Consider the following 23,049-nt stretch of genomic DNA (forward strand, 5'->3'; position numbering starts at 1 on the left):
TTGCCCATTATCCACGTGTGTGCGCGTGTGTGTGTGTGTGTGTGTGTGTGTGTACGTACGTGCGTCAGTGTTGGTGAGTTTGCCCATTGTCTGTGTATGTGAGTCAGTGTTAGTGAGTTTGCCCTGTGTGTGTGTGTGTGTGTATGTATGTCAGTGTTGGTGAGTTTGCCCATTGTGTGTGTGTGTGTGTGTGTGTGTGTGTATGTCAGTGTTGGTTGAGTTTGCCCATTGTGTGTGTGTGTGTGTGTGTGTGTGTGTGTGATAGTGATAATGAGTTTGTCCATTGTCTGTGTGTGTGTGTGTGATAGTGTTAATGAGTTTGCCCATTGTCTGTGTGTGAGATAGTGTTAATGAGTTTGCCCATTGTCTGTGTGTGTGTGTGTGTGTGATAGTGTTAATGAGTTTGCCCATTGTCTGTGTGTGTGTGTGTGTGTGTGATAGTGTTAATGAGTTTGCCCATTGTGTGTGTGTGTGTGTGTGTGTGTGTGTGTGTGTGTGTGTATGTATGTCAGTGTTGGTGAGTTTGTCCATTGTCTGTGTGTCTGTGTGTGTGTGTGATAGTGTTAATGAGTTTGTCCATTGTCTGTGTGTGTGTACAGAAACATAGAAGACCTACACCTACAAAGCTGTGCCGAACATGTCCTTACCTGAGAAATTACCTAGGGTTACCCATAGCCCTCTATTTTTCTGAGTTCCATTACCTGTCCAGGAGTCTCTTAAAAGACCCTATTGTATCCGCCTCCACCACCGTCGCCAGCAGCCCATTCCATGCACTCACCACTCTCTGCGTAAAAAAACTTACCCCTGACATCTGCTCTGTACCTTCCTCCATGCACCTTAAAACTGTGCCCTCTCATGCTAGCCACTTCAGCCCTGGGAAAAAGCCTCTGACTATCCACACGATCAATGCCTCTCATCATCTTATACACCTCTATCAGGTCACCTCTCATCCTCCGTCACTCCAAGGAAAAAGGCCGAGTTCACTCAACCTATTCTCATAAGGCATGCTCCCCAATCTAGGCAACATCCTTGTAAATCTCCTCTGCACCCTTTCTATAGTTTCCAGATCCTTCCTGTAGTGAGGTGACCAGAACTGAGCACAGTTCTCCAAGTGGGGTCTGACCAGGGTCCTATATAGCTGCAACATTACCTCTCGGCTCTTAAACTCAATCCCACAATTGATGAAGACCAATGCACCGTATGCCTTCTTAACCACAGAGTCAACCTGCGCAGCAACTTTGAGTGTCCTATGGACTTGGACCCCAAGATCCCTCTGATCCTCCACACTGCCAAGAGTCTTACCATTAATACTATATTCTGCCATCATATTTGACCAACCAAAATGAACTGCCTCACACTTTTCTGGGTTGAACTCCATCTGCAACTTCTCAGCCCAATTTTGTATCCTATCAATGTCCCGCTGTAACCTCTGACAGCCCTCCACACTATCCACAATATCTCCAACCTTTTTGTCATCAGCAAATTTACTAACCCATCCCTCCACTTCCTCATCCAGGTCATTTATAAAAATCACAAAGGATAAGGGTCCCAGAACAGATCTCTGAGGCACACCACTGGTCACCAACCTCCATGCAGAATATGACCCGTCTACAACCACTCTTTGCCTTCTGTGGGCAGGCTAGTTCTGGATCCACAAAGCAATGTCCCCTTTGATCCCATGCCTCCTTACTTTCTCAATAAGCCTTGCATGGGGTACTTATCAAATGCTTTGCCGAAATCCATATACACTACATCTACTGCTTTTCCTTCATCAATGTGTTTAGTCACATCCTAAAAAAACTCAATCAGACTCGTAAGGCACGACCTGCCTTTCACAAAGCCATGCTGACTATTCCTAATCATATTATGCCTCTCCAAATGTTCATAAATCCTGCCTCTCAGGATCTTCTCCATCAATTTACCGCCCATACTGTGTGTCACAGTGTTAGTGATATTGCCCATTGTCAGTGTGCGTGTGCGTGTGTCTGTGAGAGAGAGCGTTAGTGAGTTTCCCCATTGTCTGTGTGTGTCTCTGTCAGTGTAAGTGAGTTTTCTCATTGTCTGTGTATGTGTCACAGCGTTAGTGAGTTTGCCCATTGTCTGTGTGTGTCTGTCAGTGTAAGTGAGTTTTCTCATTGTCTGTGTATGTGTCACAGCGTTAGTGAGTTTGCCCATTGTCTGTGTGTGTCTCTGTCAGTGTGAGTTTTCTCATTGTCTGTGTATGTGTCACAGCGTTAGTGAGTTTGCCCATTGTCTGTGTGTGTCTCTGTCAGTGTAAGTGAGTTTTCTCATTGTCTGTGTATGTGTCACAGCGTTAGTGAGTTTTCTCATTGTCTGTGTATGTGTCACAGCGTTAGTGAGTTTGCCCATTGTCTCTGTGTGTGAGTCAGTGCTAGTGAGTTTTCTCATTGTCTGTGTATGTGTCACAGCGTTAGTGAGTTTGCCCATTGTCTGTGTGTGTCTCTGTCAGTGTAAGTGAGTTTTCTCATTGTCTGTGTATGTGTCACAGCGTTAGTGAGTTTGCCCATTGTCTGTGTGTGTCTCTGTCAGTGTGAGTTTTCTCATTGTCTGTGTATGTGTCACAGCGTTAGTGAGTTTGCCCATTGTCTGTGTGTGTCTCTGTCAGTGTAAGTGAGTTTTCTCATTGTGTGTATGTGTCACAGCGTTAGTGAGCTTGCCCATTGTCTGTGTGTGTCTCTGTCAGTGTAAGTGAGTTTTCTCATTGTCTGTGTATGTGTCACAGCGTTAGTGAGCTTGCCCATTGTCTGTGTGTGTCTCTGTCAGTGTAAGTGAGTTTTCTCATTGTCTGTGTATGTGTCACAGCGTTAGTGAGCTTGCCCATTGTCTGTGTGTGTGAGTCAGTGTTAGTGAGTTTTCTCATTGTCTGTGTATGTGTCACAGCGTTAGTGAGTTTGCCCATTGTCTGTGTGTGTCTCTGTCAGTGTGAGTTTTCTCATTGTCTGTGTATGTGTCACAGCGTTAGTGAGCTTGCCCATTGTCTGTGTGTGTCTCTGTCAGTGTAAGTGAGTTTTCTCATTGTCTGTGTATGTGTCACAGCGTTAGTGAGCTTGCCCATTGTCTGTGTGTGTCTCTGTCAGTGTGAGTTTTCTCATTGTCTGTGTATGTGTCACAGCATTAGTGAGCTTACCCATTGTCTGTGTGTGTGAGTCAGTGTTAGTGAGTGTGCCCGGTACCGTGTCGCAGTGTCTGTGAGAGTGTCTGGCGTCACGGTGAGTGTGTCCGGTTGTGACAGTACCGCAGTGAGTGTGAGGCGCCGTGCCCCCACCGTCCCAGCGCAGTACTGCAGCCGCCTCTCACTTCCTCTTCCTCCGCCGCCGCTCCCTCCGCTCTCGGGTCGGGCCGGCTGCGGGAGACCGGCCGTCGCTCCAGTTCCGCCCGGCTCCGGGACGCGGTGGTTCGGCTGTGGCGCCGGTGGCGGGCTCCGGAGCCCAGCGCTCCTTCGTCGCCGCACTCCGGGACAAAAGCAAACGGGACCCGGATAGGTGTTCGAGTGTGCAAGAGAGTGTGCAAGGAGACCACCGTTGTGAAGCTGGCCGGCGGCGTGGTTGCGAATCGGCTGCAGGGTGAGTTCAGAAGGACTTGCGTGTGTGTGTGAGTGTGTGTTTGTGTGGGTACGTATGTGTGAAAATCATTGCAGGGAGAGTGTGAGGGAAGCCGATAAGTGTAGTGTGAGAAAATCATTGTGCAAGATTGTGAGCATGAGTGAGTGTGCAAAAAAAACCGTGTGGTGTCAATGCTGAAAACACTCAGTAGAAGGAGCAGCCTTTGTGGGGAGAGGACCGCCAGTGAATCCAGCCTGAAGTAAAGGTCCTGGCCTGAAACATGCCTTCTGCCTCTCTCTTCCCTCACGGATGCTGCCTGACCTGCCCAGTGTACCACTCAGTGTGTGAGTGATAGTGATTGTGATAGAATCAGTGTAACAAAATCAAAACCAGCCACTGGAAGAGGAAGTGGGTGGGTGGGAGGAGTGGTGGTGGTGGTGAAGTATCTGAGCCTAAACCAAATGTGCAAAATTGGTGTGTTTGTAAAATAAAATCTGTGAAAGTGTTTGAAAATGAAGGACATTTACAGTCAACTAGTAAGACCGGGTGGGTGAATCAATAAATTTTAAAAGTCAAGGTGACAACATCATCAGTGCAACATACATCAAAGTTGCTGGTGAACGCAGCAGGCCAAGCAGCATCTGTAGTCCTGACGAAGGGTCTCGGCCTGAAATGTCGACTGCACCTCTTCCTAGAGATGCTGCCTGGCCTGCTGCGTTCACCAGCAACTTTGATGTATGTTGCTTGAATTTCCAGCATCTGCAGAATTCCTGTTGTTTAACATCATCAGTGCAGAAGATTTGTCAGATTTTTAAAAAGTACAGGAATCAGTCTGAGTGTGCAAAGATGTGAGCAGTTTATAAACCTGCCACTATCCTGTTATTGTTAGCTGACGTTAGTGTTTACAGTGAGTGTTAGTGTTTGTGACTTCTTTATAGACTTCATAAGTGTAGTGATCGGTAGTAATTGGGATCAATACCAGACTCATATGGAAAGTGATAAATACAAGAGAATTCTGCAGATGCTGGAAATCCAGAGCAACACACACAAAATGCTGGAGCAACTCAGCAGGTCAGGCAGCATCTATTGAGGGGTATAAACAGTTGATGTTTAGAGCCAAGATCCTTCCTCAGGATTGCTGCAACAAATTCCACAGATTCACCACCCCCGGCTAAAAAAATTCGTTCTCATCTCTGTTCGAAAGGGACGTCCCTTTATTAGGAGGCTGTGCCTTTGGATCCTAGACTCCCCCACTGTTGAAAACATCCTCTCCACATGCATTCTTTCAGCATCCGGTTTGGTTTCGAGGAAATCCCTCCTCGCCTTTCGCATACAGGTCCAGGGACATCAAATGCTCCTCATACGTTAAGCTTTTCATTCCTGGAATCGTCCTTGTGAACCTCCTCTGGACCTTCTCCAGGGCCAGCATGTGCTTCCTTAGACACCAGCCCCAAAATAGCTGACAGTATTTCAAATGCAGTCTGACCAATGCCTTAGAAAGCTTCAGCTCGAGCTAACTCAGAGGCTGTTCCCCTAGACATGTTCCAGACTGATGTGACATTAGCCTGGGCAGAATCAGCCAGATTAATGAACCATTTCAGGGGTAAGGATTGTATTGTGTGTGAGAACAGGAAATATCAACCCAATCATCAGCTCCATGCAGTTTATAAAACAAAAATGATAACCGCTAGTTAGGAAATAATGATGAAAATTGGTTTATTATTGTCACATTTATTGTGGTACAGTGACAAACACTGTCTGTACAGATCAGATCGTCACATTGAAAGCAATAAAGTGTGACAGAGAGAGTGCAGTGCAGGCAGATGATGAGGTGCAAGGTCATAACGAGGTAGACTATGAGGTTCTTGTACTGGGAGACTGTTCGATGGTCCTATAACAGTGAGTAGGAGCGTTTGAACCTCGTAGTAGGTTCCTTAGGTTTTTTTATCTTCTGTGGAGATGGAGATGCAGCCTGACCTGCTGAGTTCCTCCAGTGTTTTCTCTGTGTTGCTCTGGATTTCGTGCAACTGGCAGAATCGCTTGTGGTTTTATACCTTCTGTCTGATTTGGGGGGGAAGAATGTCCAGGGTGAGTGGGTCTTTGATTATGTTTGGTGCTTTACAGAGACAGTCCACTGGGGGGGAGGCTGGTTTGCATGATACACTGAACCGTGTTCACCAGACCAAGCACACCTGTCTTCCTCGTGTGCATAAGCAGAAGAGAAACTCCCCAGCCCCTGAACCAGACATACTCATCTGCTCGAGAAGAGAGCACAAGGTTTAATATCACTGACATATGTTATGAAATGTATTGTTTCACATCTGCTGTAAGGAGCAATACATAAAATATTACAAAAAAATTACATTAAGAGTATGTAATCATTTTCATCATTATGTGCTGTGTCGTATTACATTCATCATTATGTGCCATGTGGTATGACATCATCATTATGTGCCGTGGCATATGACATCATCATTACGTGCTGTGTCGTATGACTTGGGCGATCATGGTTTTAACCATGATTGTTCTCAGCAAATTTTTCTACAGAAGTGGTTTGCCATTGCCTTCTTCTGGACAGTGTCCTTACAAGACAGGTGACCCCAGCCAATACCAATACTCTTCAGAGATTGTCTGCCTGGCGTCAGTGGTCACATAACCAGGACTTGTGATCTGCAGCAGCTGCTCATACGACCATCCACCACCTCTCCCATGGCTTCACGTGACCCTGATCAGGGGCTGAGCAGGTGCTGCTCCTTGTCCAAGGGCGACCTACAGGCTAGCAGAGGCAATGGGTGCCTTACACCTCCTTTGGTAGAGACTTATCTCCACCTTCCTACCCAAGAATATATAAACAAAATAAGTAAAGCAAAAATAGTGAGGTCATGTTCTTGGGTTCATTGTCTGTTCAGAAATCTGATGATGGAGGAGAAGAAGCTGTTCCTACAGCGTTGAATGTGGGTTTTCAGGCTCCTGTACCTCCTCTCTGATGGTAGCAATGGCTTGTACTGGGTGGTGAGGGTCCTTCATTATGGATGATGTCTTCTTGAAGCATCGCCTTTTGAAAATGTCCCCGATGTTGGGAGGCTAGTGCCTATGATGGAATGTAACTGAGTTTACAGCCCTCTGCTGCTTTGACCGATCCTGTGCAGATAGCAGGTGGTGATGCAGCCTGTAGGAATGCTCTCCACAGTACATCTGTACAGGTCCGTTAGCCTGTGGTGACATACCAAATCTCATCAAACTCCTAATGAAATACACTCGGTACCTCCTGCACCAAATAAAGTGGCCACTGAGTGTGTGTTCATGGTCTTCTGCTGCTGTAGCCCATCCACTTCAAGGTCCAATGTGTTGAACATTCAGAGATGCTCTTCTGCTCACCACTGTGGTTATTTGAGAAACCATCGCCTTCCTGTCAGCCTGAACTAGTCTGGCCATTCGCCTTTGACCTCTCTCATTAACAAGGTGTTTTCACCCATAGAACTGCTGCTTACTGGATTTTTTTTGTTTTTCCACATTCTCTGTAAACGCTGGAGACTGCTGTGTGTGAAAATCCCAGGAGATCAGCAGTTTCTGAGATACTCAAACCACCCCATCTGACACCAACAATCATTCCACGGTCAAATTCACTTAGATCATGTTTCCTCTCCATTCTGATATTTGATCTGAACAATAACTGAACCTCTTGACCATGTCTGCATGTTTTTAAGCATGGAGTTGCTGCCAAATGATTGGCTGATTAGATATTTGCATTAACAAGCAGGTGTATATATGTACCTAATAAAGTGGCCAATGAGTGTAAACAGTATGTATAAACAGAGCAAAAAGAGAACAAAGATAGTGAGGTAGTGTTCATGGGTTCATGGACCAATCAGAAATCTGATGGTGGAAGAGAAGAAGCTGTTCCTGAAATGTTGAGTGTAGGTCTCCAGGCCCCTGTACCTCCTCCCTGGTGGTAACAATGAGAAGAGGTGGTGTCCTGGATGATGAGGGTCCTTAATGATGATTGCCGCCTTCTTGAAGCATGGCCTTGTGAAGTTGTCCTCAGTGGTAGAGAGGCTGGTGCCCATGAGTTTACACATCCCTTTTCTTCGGTGCTGTGCAGTGGCCCCCTCCCCCCACACCAGACCAGACGGTGATGCAACCAGTCAGAATGGTCTCCACGGTACAGCTGTAGAAATTTGCTGGGGTCTTTGGTGACGTACCAAATCTCCTCAAACTCTTAATGAAATATGGCTGATTGCATGCCTTCTTCGTGATTGCATCAGTATGAAATAGTCAACTTGTGTTCATTGATTTCCTTTCTGTTTAAGCATCTGTCGATCTTTGTCTTAATATAGTGGTGCGATCACTCGAAGCAAGCATAATGTACTCCTAATGGGTTGCCATCCAGAGAGTTGGGGTGAATTCCCTTAACGGAGAACGCCTGTGTGTGACTTTGTTTAACGTGGGGAGGCTGATGCACGATCAGCCACCTTGACAGATTGGGATCAGGGATCAGGGTCCAGTGACATGGAATGCAAACTGACTGAGAACTCTTCCCTTTTGTGGTCTTCCTCCACCTTCACTGCCGTTGGGATGTGCCATCAAGTTCTGCCAGATTCACCACTGAGGTCTTGGTTGATCTGGATCCTCCCCCGTGACCATACTGCTGTGGGAGACCCTACTAGGAACTAAACTCTAGGGGTCTCAGGGACTCACAAGGCTCTCCACCACGACAAGGTGACAATCCTCAGAGATCTTTCTTAAACTAAGTCAGTGACTGACACTGCAGATCCCCTTGGACAGAGAGCTCCAAAGATTCACCACTGAAGGCAGTATTTCTTCTCTCTGTCCTGAATGGCATATTTTGAGACCATGAGCCCAGTGACAAAAATACCTGCTCTGCATCTAATCTTCTGTAAGAACCTCCAACGTTCCATCAGGGTCAATTTATTTACCGGATACATTTACACATGCGTATTTGAAAGTTGCTGTAGTCTGTTGGCACGAGACTCAACAAAAAACAACACTGGGCAACACGATTAGTACAACACTATTACAGCTTGGGGCATCAGAGTTCGGACTTCAATTCTCAGGCCATCTGTAAGGGGTTTGTACGTCTTCCCCGTGGCATGTGTCTGTTTTCTCCGGGTGCTCCGGTTTACAATCTACCATCCTTTATACTCTAGGGAGGGAATGCAGGGATAATCCGAAGATTCCTTCCCAATTTGACATGTCCTTTAACAGGGATCATTCTGGCTTTACAACCTGTACTGTCAATCTACCCGTCCTTAGCTGGAGAGACCAGACCTGTGCACGCTGTATGTCAGCGAAACCCCATGTAAAGCTCCTCAAATCCTCTTGCAATAACTAGTTTCTCTGCCTAATTGCTCTACCTGTGTGTTAACACTTGGTGACTCATATACACTAGCATCCAGATCGCTCTAAACACCAACACCTTTCAGACATTCACCATTTAGAAAATATAGACTCAAGAGATTCTGTAGATGCTTCACTCAGCCCATCACTGAACTGTTCCCACAAACTATGAGCTCACTTTCAAGGACTTTTCATCTCATGTTCTTTATAGCTTATTTACTTGTTATTATCAATAAATTTCTTTCTTTTTGGATTTTCAGTCTGTTGTATTTTGCACTCTGATTGTTTGCCCTGTTGGTACGATCTCTCAGTGATTCTCTTATCATCAGTTTGATTTACTTAGTATGCCTGCAAGAAAATGAGTCTCAGGGTTGTATATGGTGCAATATACATATACGTACTTTGACAATAAACTTACTTTGAACACACACAAAATGCTGGAGGACCTCAGCAGTTCAGGCAGCATCTATAAAAGGGAATGAACAGCCATCGTTTCGGGCTGAGACTTTATCAGGCCCCCTGATGAAGGGTCTCGGCCCAAAATGTGGACTGTTCCTCCAACATTACGGTGTGTTACTATACTTCCCTTTTCTGTTTTTCCACCAAAGTCAATGACAGTTCATTTTTCCTTTTTACATATCTGCCACATCCTCACCTGTTCAGAATTAGACTAATTATAGCTGAAGAATATAACATCAAATTTGTTGTTTTGCAGTAGCAGTACAGTGCAAAGTTAAAAAAATTACAAAGTAATTGTTCTCTTGTTATGTGCCATGTCATATGACATGGGTGATCATGGTCTTTCCCTGTCTATAATTGTTCTTGACAAATTTTTCCACAGAAGTAGTCTACCATTGCCTTCTTCTGGGCAGTCTTTACAGGAAGGGTGACCTCAGCCATTATCAATACTGTTCAGAGACTGTCTGCCTGGCGTCAGTGATCACATAACCGGGTTTGTGATACGCACCAGGCTCATATGACCATCCAGTACCTGCACCCATGGCTTCACATGACCCTGATCGGGGGCTAAACAGGTGCTACACCTTGTCTAAGGGTGACCTACAGGCTAGCGGAGGGAAGGAATGCCTTTCGTACTGACATACCTCCACCCTGCCACTCAGTACAACCTAATAAATAGTGCGAGACCATGGGTTCATAGACCATTCAGAAATCTGATGGTGGAAGGGAAGAGACTGTAGCTGAATCATTGAATGTGGGCCTTCAAACTCCTGTCCCTCCTCCCCGATGGTAGTATTAAGAGGAGGGCATGTTCCAGATGGTGAGAGTCCTTGGTGGTAGATGCTGCTTTCTTGAGGCCCTGCCTATTGAAGATGTCCTCAGTGGCGGGGACAGATGAAACTGCCTGAGTGATCCTGTGCGTTGGAGCCTACATACCAGGTTGTAATGTAACCAGCGTACATCAGTAGCAATTTGCTGGAGTCTTTGGTGACTTACCGAACCCCCAAAATCTCCTGCTATCTTCTCGCTGCTGCAGTCTGGAGGGAGGTAGAAGAGCCCCAGGACCCGCACTACCAGGTTCAGGAACAGTTATTGTTGCATTTTGTAACTCCAAAACATTAAGCTAATTAAAAGTAAAAGATGGCGAGTCTAACTTTGTGTTTACTTTTAGTGAGGTGCACACATGTCACATGCTGGCGTGGTGGCTTACTGACATTTACGCACTTTTACATATAACCTGTAATGAATTATTTAATCAAATTAAATCAAACAATGTATTTACAATATTACTCAAATATTGCTGATTTATTAAATACACAAAACTACTCCTTGCCTGGCTACAAACTCCAACTCAATAGAGAATGCACCTCAACTATATACACAGTATACTATATAATCCAACTACTCTATACACATCCACAGCATAGGAAATTTTAAAAGATCTCATTTGGGCCTGAAGATTTAATCACTGTGGAGGATTTCTTACTCTTGTGGGATAGTGTCTTTGCTGAAAGTGGGATCACTCTGCTTGGCAGGTGAGACTTGTGGCTGTGAGACAATCTCAGGTTCTGGGGCCTCTTCCATGGTGGTTGTGGGAGTTGACTGCAGGAAGTGGTTCTGATAACTTTTTTCAACTTGTCTTGGCTTTTCTCTCTGGATCTATTTTGATCCTTGCTTCTCTCCCAATCCCAGCTTCTTTCACTCTTGATCCCTTTCTTAGTCGTAGTCCCTTTCCTTATCCGTGTTTCTCCCACAATCCCTATCACAGTCTCGCTTACATTCATTCCTTCTGTCTTCTCTCCTTTTCAATTTCTTGTCTTCCTTTTTCATCTTTCTAGTTGTGCATCTTGATCTTGGGAAGGTGCATTAAGTTCACTAGAGTATTCTCTTATTAATCCTTCTATTTCTCCCTTTACGATGTGATCTCTCCTTTTGGTTTCCTCACCCACAGCATCACCTGATGAATCTCTGTTTTCGCATCTCAGAAATGTTGTTTGCAGAAACTGTTGTAGTCAGACCACTACTTTCATCACTTTCTCAATTCCCCTGGGCAGCTTGGTCCTTCCTTAGTCCAATATGCTTTTCAACCAGAGGCTCAGAGGTTGATACCAACACCTGTTTGTCTTCTGTTGGGCAACGGTTCATGGTGTACAGCATGGAGACAGTTGTGGCATCATCTAGTACCTTTCTTAATTCGCTTTCAGTTGACTATAGCAGGGGATGTGGTATGCAAATGGTGGATGGATCTCCAATCAAGTTGTAGTTGTCTCAGCCAATGCAACCCCACAATGCTGATGTTCCTGTTTTTTATCAAAGACCAACCCATTGTGGTTGTATTTCTCTGGTATGAATGTAATTCCCACAGGAATTATCTTTTCTTCATTTGAGTTCTTAGTTAGACATCTGCAGGTTTCAGTTCAGTATTTTTGAAATGCTGTGCAAACTCTTTATGTTAAATGACTGAAACAGCCAAGCCAGTATCCAATTCCATTTCAATTAATTTGCCATTCATGTCTGGTCATATTGCTGGTCTATTGTTAGTTTTCACATTATAAATCTCAAGGCAACGCAGTCCTATATCCCTCTCATCATTATCAGATTTTTCAGCAACAGCATACTGATTAGCGTTCTTTCTGAAACTGCAACTTGACTTTTTATCTTTTTCTCTCCCTGTGCAGGCCAATTATTTTTGTCTGCCTGACACGCTCTATGTATGTGTCCTACTTTGTTGCATTTTCTGCAAGTTTTACCCTTAAACCTGCATTGGTCTGGTGTACATGAGTGCCTGCCACAACAGGAACACCATTTGTTCTGCCAGGGAGGCCTCTGTTCAGACATTGCAATTTTATTCACATTCACTTTCATTCTGGGCTACAACTCAATTGTGTCTCTGTCTGCTGTTTCCATCAATACAGCTGTTACAACTGCTATTTTAAATTCAAGTTGTGCTTCAGTTAGGAGGCATTTTTGAATGCTTTCTTGTAAGATTCCACAAAGTAAATTATGCCTCAGTGCGACAATGTTTCGTGTAGATGTGCTCAATGGTGGGGAGGGCTTTACCTTTGATGGACTGGGCCGTGTCCACTCCTTTTTGCAGGGTTTACATTCAAGGGCTTTGGTGTTTCCATCCAGGCCATAATGCAGCCAGTCAATGTACTACACATCTATAGAAGTTTGTCAAAGTCTTAAATGTCATGCTGAACCTTCGTAAATTCTTAAGGAAGTAGAGGTGCTACTGTGCTTTCTTCATAATTGTACTTGTATGCTAGACCCAGGACAGGTCCTCCGAAATAATAGCACCAAGGAATTTTTAAGTTGCTGGCCATCTCTACTTCTGATCCTCTGATGAGGATTGGCTCCTGGATCTCTGGTTTCCTCCCCCTGAAGTCAATAATCAGCTTCTTGGTCTTGCTGACGAGATGGCATCTACTGTAGGCCTGTTGCTTTAGTAGGCAAATTGGAGTGGATCCAAGTCGACATTCAGACAGGAGCTGATATGCTTCAGCACCAGCCTCTCAAAACACTTCATCACTGTGGATGTAAGTGCTAACGGATGATAGTTGAGACAGGTTACCATGCTCTTCTTCGGCGCTGGTATAAGCAAGTGAGTTCGTAAGCCTGCCGAAGCGAGAGGTTAAAGATCTCAGTGAATACCCCAGCCAGTTGGTCAGCACATGTTTTGAGTACGTGGCCCGGTTCCCCATCTGGACTGAATGCTTTTCCTGGGTTCACCCTCCTAAAGGCTGCTTGCACATCAGCCTCAGAGACTGAAATCACAGGGTCATCGGGGACTGGGGGAGCTCACGATGGCTCCTCATTGTTTTGACAGTCAAAGCAAGAGTACAAGGCATTAAAGTCATCTGGAAGAGAAGCCCTGTTGACGTCAATGTTGCTTGATTTAACTTTAAAAGAGGTGATGGTATTCAATCCCTGCCATAACTATCAGGCAGTCTTCATTGATTCGAGTTTCATCTGGAGTTGCCACTTGACCGGTGAGATCGTACCTGAACCTTTTGTAACTTTCTTGGTCCCCAGACTTGAATGCCTCTGACCAGGGTCTCTGCAGATTGCGAATCTCATAGTTCATCCAGGGCTTCTGGTTGGAGAAGACACTGAATGATTCCGTCGGGACAAACGATCTCCAACTCTTTTAATAAAATCTGTGACAAATATGGTGTATTCATTCAAATCCACTGATATTTATTGCTTTTTTTTGTTTTTTTTTTCTTTTTGTATTTGCACAGTTGGTTGCCTCCTGTATACTGCCTGTTTGTCTGTCTTCTGTGCAGTTTTTCACTGATTCTATTGTCTTTCTCAGTACTTACAGTGCATGCCCGCAAGGAAATGAATCTCCGGGGAGTATATGGTGACTGATGTGTACTTTGATATAAAAAAAATTTGAACTTTGAACTTCCAAGAAGAGCCACTGGCATAGAGTCACATTTCATCTATACCCCCTCTCAATCCACACTGCTACCGAGCTTTTTATCGTTAACAAATCTGTATATATCACAAATGATCCCCTCATCTGAACCACAATGAAACAGGTGTGGTCTCAGTACTGATCCCTGAGACACACAACTCCTCACAGACTCACGGAACAGGTGTGGTCCCAGTACTGATCCCTGAGACACACAACTCCTCACAGACTCACAGAATAGGTGTGGTCCCTGTACTGATCCCTGAGACACACAACTCCTCACAGACTCACGGAACAGGTGTGGTCCCTGTACTGATCCCTGAGACACACAACTCCTCACAGACTCACAGAACAGGTGTGGTCCCTTTTCTGATCCCTGAGACACACAACTCCTCACAGACTCACAGAACAGGTGTGGTCCCAGTACTGATCCATAAGACACCCAACTCCTCACAGACTCATGGAACAGGTGTGGTCCCAGTACTGCTCCCTGAGACACACAACTCCTCACAGACTCACAGAATAGGTGTGGTCCCAGTACTGATCCCTGAGGCACCCAACTCCTCACAGCCTTCTGTCATTAAGATATTTATTAATTCTTACATTCTTTTCTTTGCCTCTTCGCTGACCCTTGGACCATGTCATTGTATGACCCCTACTACCAAGCCCTGTCAATTTTGTTTAAAACTCTCCTGTGTAGTACCTTATTGAAAGCCTTTGTAATATCCAACTATACCACATCCCCTGGTATAACCCCATCTACACCAGCAGATTTGTCAAACCTTGTGTGCATTATTTTTGGTTCTAGTCATCTCATTATCAGAAGGATGTGGAAACTTTAGAAAGGATGCAGGGGAGATGTACCAGGGTGTTGCCTGGAGTAAAGAGCACATCTTCGGAGGAAAGGTTGTGCTGTTCTCCTTGTTTGTGATGTAGAGAGTACAGAATTCAGCAGTAAGCCCAACCCCACTCATCTGAACATGGGAGTCAGGATGTAGTGTCAAAACTACGGTCTGTTTACGCAGCACAAATACGAACGATTGAGTTAGAGTAAAACTGAACCTGAGCCAGAACAACACGGACAGTGATTAATGCAGCACGCTTCTGGCGATTCACTCATAAATTCATAACAAATTAGGAATATCTCAGGCTAGACTTGCACATAAAATATCCAAATTATACACAATGTGAGTAAGCACAGTTTTAAAGACTGTATGATGATTAATATCATGTTAGCATTCATTAAATTGACAAGGCTAATCGATCATTATACCAATAATCAAAATAAACTTTCACATAATATTAACACAAAATATTGCTCAGATAGCGTTCTCCTTTATGAATTGAACCAACAGTAACAGACAATGGCTTACGTTGGTGCAAAGGAAGGAAATATGGGATTGTGTAAATGTCCTTCCAGTCTGACTCAAAAAAACTGCACCACTCAAGAGTGCTGCTCTTGTGATCCAACTGGATTGGGAAATTAAAGTCAGCAGCACGATCAGAATTAAAAGTCACCAGGGCTATATTTCAAAATAAAAGCCTAAACACTCCCTACCTGGCATCTATGAAGATGTCACAATAAGTTCATTGAACAGGTTACAAAGTTCAGTTCTACTTTTCCAGAACAATCTCAGACACAGGCCTGAAGAACTTGCTTGACCCTTGCTTTGTCACCTTGAGCTTTACTTTGCGAACCCGTCTGTGAATGTGCATCTCATTGATGCACCACCTCTTCGTGATGGTGGCACTTGTTCATCTACACACCTTTTGTTTCTTAATGGCTGCCCAGTTGTCTCTTCATATCTGGGAACAGTTCCAGTAGTCTTCAGAAATTTTCAACCATACCCTGCATTTGACTTGTAGATTTGTCTAGTAATTGGGTGTTGGCTACAGAAACTGTGTTGAGCTGATTGTTTTCACTGGCCAAGTCCAGTGACTGCTGCCTCTACCCCAGGAGACAGGTTGGTCTGGGATGGTCTGTTGATATTGATGCTTCGCAAGAGGCCGTGTTGAGGCTGTGAACTGGAGTTTATCTTTTTTTTAAGGTTAATGTAGTTTGTGCAAGGGCTGAATAGTAGATGGTGCCGAACTTCCAGAATGTTAGTTTTAAAGCTGTTGACTGTAGGCCTGTGGATGTACCCTAAACAAAATCGTCAATGAGGAGGATCCATCCTAGATCCTGCTTCCGTGTGAAGGGTCCATTCCCAGGACCATAGTTATGGTTCCTGGCCTTGCGTGCTGTGAGAATATCTCTTCCTAGCAGAAGCAGGATTTGGGCTTTATCGTACAGAGGTGGGATCTGTTCGTGAAGTGGGTGTGATAGAGCAGCCTCAGGAGTTGGTAGTTCTTCACGATTGTTTGGAATGTCATTAAAATCCATTGGTGTTGGAAGTGTAAGAGTAATGTCACCATTCTGTGCTTCAATCTGATAACCTGATCTCCCCATTACACCAGCTAGGTCTTCAAGATGTATGATGATGAATCACCATAGATGCCAAGCACATCAAAGAACTCTGACCGGGCTAAGGATCTGTTGCTCTGGTCATCAAGCATAGGGTACATCTTGAAAGCATTCTCTCATTGCCCTTTCGGATACACTTTAACTGGAAAAGGATTTAATACCTCGACTGTTGTTACAAACCTCTGTGTATAAAGAGTTCACAGACGGCAAAGTTTCTTCCTCTTCCGCCCTGCCGCTCTCCGAAGTGTGACCTGATACCTTGGATGCCCATGGAGGAGGTCCAGGACGTAGGGCTGTAACATGACCATCATTGTTTCATTTACCACACTTTAATGGGGCCTTGCAGTTACGTGCAAGATGTGATGATGAAGAGCAGTATCAGAAGCAACTCCCTTGTGCTTTCAAGTAAGACTTTAATTCCTCAATGGTTTTTAACCTAAAGCCATGGCACTTTCACAACGGGTGAAGTTTATTATGTATAGGACAATCCATAGGTCATCTTTAAGTATGGATTTGTTCTGAGTTGCATGTTGAGAGACACTGGTTTTACGGACTGACATTGAATTCCTAATGTTTGTGTGCTTTAGAGGAGGCTTCTTATTCCAAGGTGAGCTGTGGCTGAGAAGAGCCAAGATGGGGTGATTTTTTATTTTAGCTTAACAGCGGACAAAATCAGTCAAGAAAGAAAAGGAGGGATATGTGACTCTATAATTCTCTTTATACTTTGAACCTTGAGAAATCCATTTCTCTTGCAAAGAATGTGGCTGCTTTTCAATATAGGACTAATGCTGCAGGTATTAAGCTAAGCCAGGTAGATAACCAGCCTTTGCAGCTGATAGCAGTTCCTCAAGTTCTCTGAACTTATCTTTATTTGAAATCTTTGGAAAGCTGTTCAGCTTCTTGAAACATGTGTTTTCAGTTAGCTGCGGCACACTGTAACATTTGTCATGCCTGTCCCTGGACATCCTCAAAGCTGCAGCTGGGTTGCTTATATGAACTGCTCGAAAGTGCCTAACGTAGTCTGAGGATTCCTTACCAAGCCACTTTTACAATAAGTCCGATGCCTCAGCAGCAGTAAGGTCCAGCTCTTTCATTGTATGAGTAAAAGATAACTTCTGTGCTCTATAACTTTCTGGGCAGTCATCAGACTGAGATAGGTCACAGCTCATGAGCTCATAATGTACCCGATACTTCCTCATATTCATCATGACTGAAGACTCTGGATAGCTTCTGGTAAACTGTGTATTGAGGCATGTTAAACCTTGGCTGTCAATGTGGATTGGCATTGTCTCCTCTGCTTTAACCTGTGGGGAATTCTTTGTTAGGAGCTGGACAGGTAGTAAGAGTTGTGTGACATATGTGAAGGATTAAGTATTTCTGAGAGTTGCTGAAAGCAACTTACTGGCGGGTGACCATTGGCTACGGCATGCTGATTGCTGTCTCTTTCCGAAGGCTTATGCAAAGTGTGCGAGGTAAATTGAATGGAGGGTTCTGACCACTGATCCTGTGTTGTGTTAGAGGCAGACCCAGACTATTGGCTAACATGTTTGTCTGTGTCCCTCACACACTCATGTACTGTTGCTGATTGGCTTTGTCTACTGTAAAGTTCCTCACTCTTTTGCTCTGCTGCCCCCAATACCTCTGCCTGGGCAATTGCAGACTGCAGCTGCAGCCTCTTTTCAAGATGCAGGGCTTCCAAATTAGCCTCTAGCCAGGTTTGTCTATTTCAATGGAAGTCTCCCTCTCTGCAAATGTAGTATGTGCTCGTGCAGCCTCTGGCTCGTGCTGCAGTACCGACTGATAATCTGCACTACTGTACTGCGATGAGACCTGTTGTCAGGTGCTCTGTCTGTCAGTTTTGTATTTCCGTAGTGTGTGTATTTTGAGTACCTTGCATCCATAATGTTTGAGTCAACGCTGCCCTCAACTGCATCTCTTCCATTTCACACACATCTACTCTCACCCCGTCCTTCTGCCACCCTACCAGGGATAGCGTTCCTCTTGTCCTCACCTACCACCCCACCAGCCTCCACATCCATAAGACCATAAGATTTAGGAGCAGAAGTAGGCCATTCAGCCCATCGAGTCTGTTCCGCCATTCAAAAATGGGCTGATCCAATTCTTCCAATCATCCCCACTCCCCTACCTTCACCCCATAATCCTTTGATGTCCTGGCTAATCAAAAACCTATTTATCTCTGCCTTAAATACACCCAATGACTTGGCCTCCACAGCTGCTCATGGCAACAAATTCCACAAATTTACCACCCTCTGACTAAAGTAATTTCTCCACATCTCTGTTCTAAATGGACATCCTTCAATCCTGAAGTCGTGCCCTCTTGTCCTAGAATCCCCTACCATGGGAAATAACTTTACCGTATCTAATCTGTTCTGGCCTTTTAACATTCAGAATGTTTCTATGAGATCTCCCTCATTCTCCTGAACTCCAGGGAATACAGCCCAAGAGCTGCCAGACGTTCTTCATACTGTAACCCTTTCATTCCTGAAATCATTATCGTGAATCTTCTGTGAACCCTCTCCAATGTCAGTATATCCTTTCTAAAATAAGGAGCCAAAACTGCACACAATACTCCAAGTGTGGTCTCACGAGTGCCTTTTAGAGCCTCAACATCACATCCCTGCTGTTACATTCTATACCAACAAAAATGAATGCCAACATTGCATTTGCCTTCTTCACAACTGACTCAACCTGGAGGTTAACCTTTAGGGTATCCTGCACAAGGACTCCCAAGTCCCTTTGCATCTCTGCCTTTTGAATTCTCTCCCCATCTAAATAATAGTCTGCCCGTTTGTTTCTTCCACTAAAGTGCATGACCATTCACTTTCCAACATTGTATTTCATTTGCCATTTCTTTGCCCATTCCCCTAAAATATCTAAGTCTCTCTGCAGGCTCTCTGTTTCCTCAACACTACCCACTCCTCCACCTATCTTTGTATCATCGGCAAATTTAGCCACAAATCCATTAATACCGTGTTCCAAATCATTGACATACATCGTAAAAAACAGCGGTTCCAACGCTGAACCCTGTGGAATTCCACTGGTAACCAGCAGCCAGCCAGAATAGGATCCCTTTATTCCCACTCTCTGTTTTCTGCCGACCAGCCAATGCTCCAACCATGTTAGTAACTTCCCTGTTATTCCGTGGGCTGTTATCTTGCTAAGCAGCCTCATGTGCGGCACCTTGTCAAAGGCCTTCTGAAAATCCAAGTACAACACATCTACAGCATCTCCTTTGTCTACCCTGCTTGTAATTTTAGATTAGATTAGATTATGAGGACACGCAGTCCTCGTTTATTGTCATTTAGTAATGCATGCATTAAGAAATGATACAATGTTCCTCCAGTGTGATATCATAGAAACACAAGACAAACCAAGACTAAAAAGCTAACAAAAACCACATAATTATAACATATAGTTACAACAGTGCAAAGCAATACCGTAATTTGATAAAGAACAGACCATGGGCACGGTAAAAAAAAAGTCTCAAAGTCTTGAAAGTCCCATCATCTCACGCAGACGGTAGAAGGAAGAAAACTCTCCCTGCCATGAACCTCCAGCGCCGCAAACTTGCCGATGCAGCACCCTGGAAACACCCGACCACAGCCGACTCTTGAGTCCGTCTGAAAACTTTGAGCCTCCGACCAGCCCTCCAACACCGAGCACCGAGCACCATCTCTGCCAAGCTGTTTCCTCAAAGAATTGCAGTAGGTTTGTCAGGCAGGATTTTCCTTTCAGAAAACCATGCTGGCTTTGGCCAATCTTGTCATGTGCCTCCAGGTATTCTGTAATCTCATCCCTAACAATCGATTCCAACAACTTCCCAACCACTGATGTCAGGCTAACAGGTCTATAGTTTCTTTTCTGCTGCCTCCCGCCTTTCTTAAATAGCGGAGTAACATTTGCAATTTTCCAGTCATCTGGTACAATGCCAGAATCTATCAATTCTTGAAAGATCATTGTTAATGCCTCTGCAATCTCTCCAGCTACTTCCTTCAGAACCCAAGGGTACATTCCATCAGGTCCAGGAGATTTATCCACCCTCAGACCATTAAGTTTCCTGAGCACCTTCTCAGTTGTAATGTACACTGCACAAACTTCACTTCCCTGACATTCTTAAATGTCTGGTATACAACAGATGTTTTCCACTGTGAAGACTGATTCAAAATAGGCATTCAGTTCCTCTGCCATCTCTGCATCTCTCATTACAATATCTGCAGCGTCATTTTGTATTGGTCCAGCACATAATTCTCCGGAACTTCTGCATTTCTCCAACGGGATCCCACTACCAAGCACATTTTTCCCTCCCTCCCATTTTCTGCTTTCCACAGGGATCACTCCCTACGCAACTCCCTTGTCCGTTCATTCCTCCCCATTGATCTCCCTCCTGGTACATTCTTGCAAGTGAAACAAGTGTTACACCTGCCCCCACTACCATTCAGAGCCCTAAGCAGTCCTTCCAGGTGAGGTGGCACTCCACCTGTGAGTCTGTTGGGGTCATCTACTGTGTTCATTGCTCCCGGTGTGGCCTCCTGTATATCGGTGAGACCTGACGTAGATTGGGAGACCGTTTCACCAAGTACCTACACTCCGTCCACTAGAAGAACCGGGATCTCCTCATGGCCACTTCCCATTCCCATTCCCATATGTCCATCCATGGCCTCCTCTACTGTTGTGATGAGGCCACACTTAGGCTGGAGGAACAACGCCTTGTATACCGTCTGGGTAGCCTCCAACCTGATGGTATGAACATTGATTTCCCGAACTTCTGTAATGACTCCCCTACTCCCCCCTCATTATTTCCCATCCCCTTTTCCCCCTCTCACTCTATCTCCTTGCCTGCCCATCGCCTCCTGCTGATGCTCCTCCCCCTTTTTTCTTTCTTGCATGGCCTTCTGTCTCTTTCATCAAACAACTTCCCAGCTCTTTACTTCATCCCTCACCTCCAAGTTACTCTGTCTCCTCCCCCCAGTTTTTAATCTACTTCTCAGCATTTTTTCTCCAGTCCTGCAGAAGGGGTTCGGTTCGAAACATCAACCGTACTTTTTTCCATAGATGCAGCCTGGCCTGCTGAGTTCCTCCAGCATTTTGTGTGTGTGTTTTGGATTTCCAGCATCTGCAGATTCTCTATTGTTCGTAATATTTGTTATTCACGTCCGTCGACTGTTTGTACACTGTTTGGCCAGCTGCGTTATCGTCTTTTTACTGTACTACTCTTGTGTGTGAGGTAGGAAGTACACAGTTAGAATCAATCAGGTTTAATATCACCAACTTATGTAATGAAATTTGTTAACTTTGTGGCAGCAGTACAATTCGATACATAGTAATAGAGAAAAACTGTGAATTACAGTAAATATATATTATAGTTAAAAAAAATAAGTTGTGCAAAAATCGAAATGAAAAAGTAGTGAGGTAGTGTTCATGGGTTCAATGTCCATTCAGAAATCGGATGGCAGAGGGGAGGAAGCTGTTCCTGAATCACCGTGTGTGTGTCTTCAGGCTCCTGTACCTCCTCGCTGAAGGTAGCAATGAGAACAGGGCATGACCTGTGTTTCGGGGTCCTTAATAATGGACGCAACCTTTTTTTGAGGCACTGCTCCTTGAAGATATCCTGGATACTGAAGAGGCGAGTGCCCATGATGGGGTGGGCTAAACCAGAATCAGATTTATTATCACCGGCATGTGATGTGAAATTTGTTAACTTAGCAGCAACAGTTCAATGCAATACATAATCTAGCAGACAGAGAAAAAAATAAATAAAATAAGACATAATAATAAATAAACAAGTAAATCAATTACATATATTGAACAGATTTTTAAGAATGTGCAAAAACAGAAATACTGTATATTAAAAAAGTGAGGTAGTGTCCAAAGCTTCAGTGTCTATTTAGGAATCGGATGGCAGAGGGGAAGAAGCTGTTCCTGAATCACTGAGTGTGTGCCTTCAGGCTTCTGTATCTCCTACCTGATGGTAACAGTGAGAAAAGGGCATGCCCTCGGGGCTGGAGGTCCTTAATAATGGATGCTGCCTTGCTGAGACACCGCTCCCTAAAGATGTCCTGGGTACTTTGTAGGCTAGTGCACAAGATGTAGCTGACTAGATTTACAATCTTCCGCAGCTTCTTTCGGTCCTGTGCAGTAGCCCCTCCATACCAGACAGTGATGCAACCTGTCAGAATGCTCTCCACGGTACAATTATAGAAGTTTTTGAGTGTATTTGTTGACATGCCAAATCTCTCAAACTCCTAATAAAGCATAGCCGCTGTCTTGTCTTCTTTATAACTACATCGATATGTTGGGACCGGAGATATCTTGACACCTAGGAACTTGAAGCTGCTCACTCTCTCCACTTCTGATCCCTCTCTGAAGATTGGTATATGTTCCTTCACCTTACCCTTCCTGAAGTCCACAATCAGCTCTTTCGTCTTACTGACTTTGAGTGCCAGGTTGTTGCTGTGGCACCACTCCACTAGTTGGCATATCTCACTCCTGCATGCGCCCTCGTCACCATCTGAGATTCTACCAACAATGGTTGTATCATCAGCAGATTTATAGATGGTAGTTGAGCTATGCCTAGCCACACAGTCATGTGTATAGAGAGAGTAGAGCAGTGGGCTAAGCATACACCCCTGAGGTTACAACCCTCTGCAGCAGATTTTGATCCTGTACATCAGCCACTTCCCCCCACCCATACCAGACCGTGATGCAGCCGGTTACAATGCTCTCTATGTTACACCTGTAGAAAGTTTTGAGTGTTTTTCCCTTAT

At 44.6% G+C, this 23,049-nt stretch overlaps 1 protein-coding gene across 4 annotated transcripts in view; it reads left to right on the plus strand.

The window, feature by feature from the left end:
- Nucleotides 1-3,319: 3,319 nt before the first annotated feature.
- Nucleotides 3,320-23,049, plus strand: part of LOC134342642 (neurocalcin-delta-like) — a 60,786-nt gene continuing 41,056 nt past the window's right edge. Inside the window, exon 1 of one of the 4 annotated variants that reach the window (XM_063041009.1) lies at nt 3,320-3,584. The gene's annotated coding sequence lies outside the window, so the exon portion shown is untranslated. The remainder of the gene's footprint in view (nt 3,585-23,049) is intronic. The other 3 variants (XM_063041006.1, XM_063041005.1, XM_063041007.1) reach the window with 3 other exon arrangements.

The sequence above is a fragment of the Mobula hypostoma genome, chromosome 2, assembly GCF_963921235.1.
Source record: "Mobula hypostoma chromosome 2, sMobHyp1.1, whole genome shotgun sequence".
Classification (NCBI taxonomy): Eukaryota; Metazoa; Chordata; class Chondrichthyes; order Myliobatiformes; family Myliobatidae; genus Mobula; species Mobula hypostoma.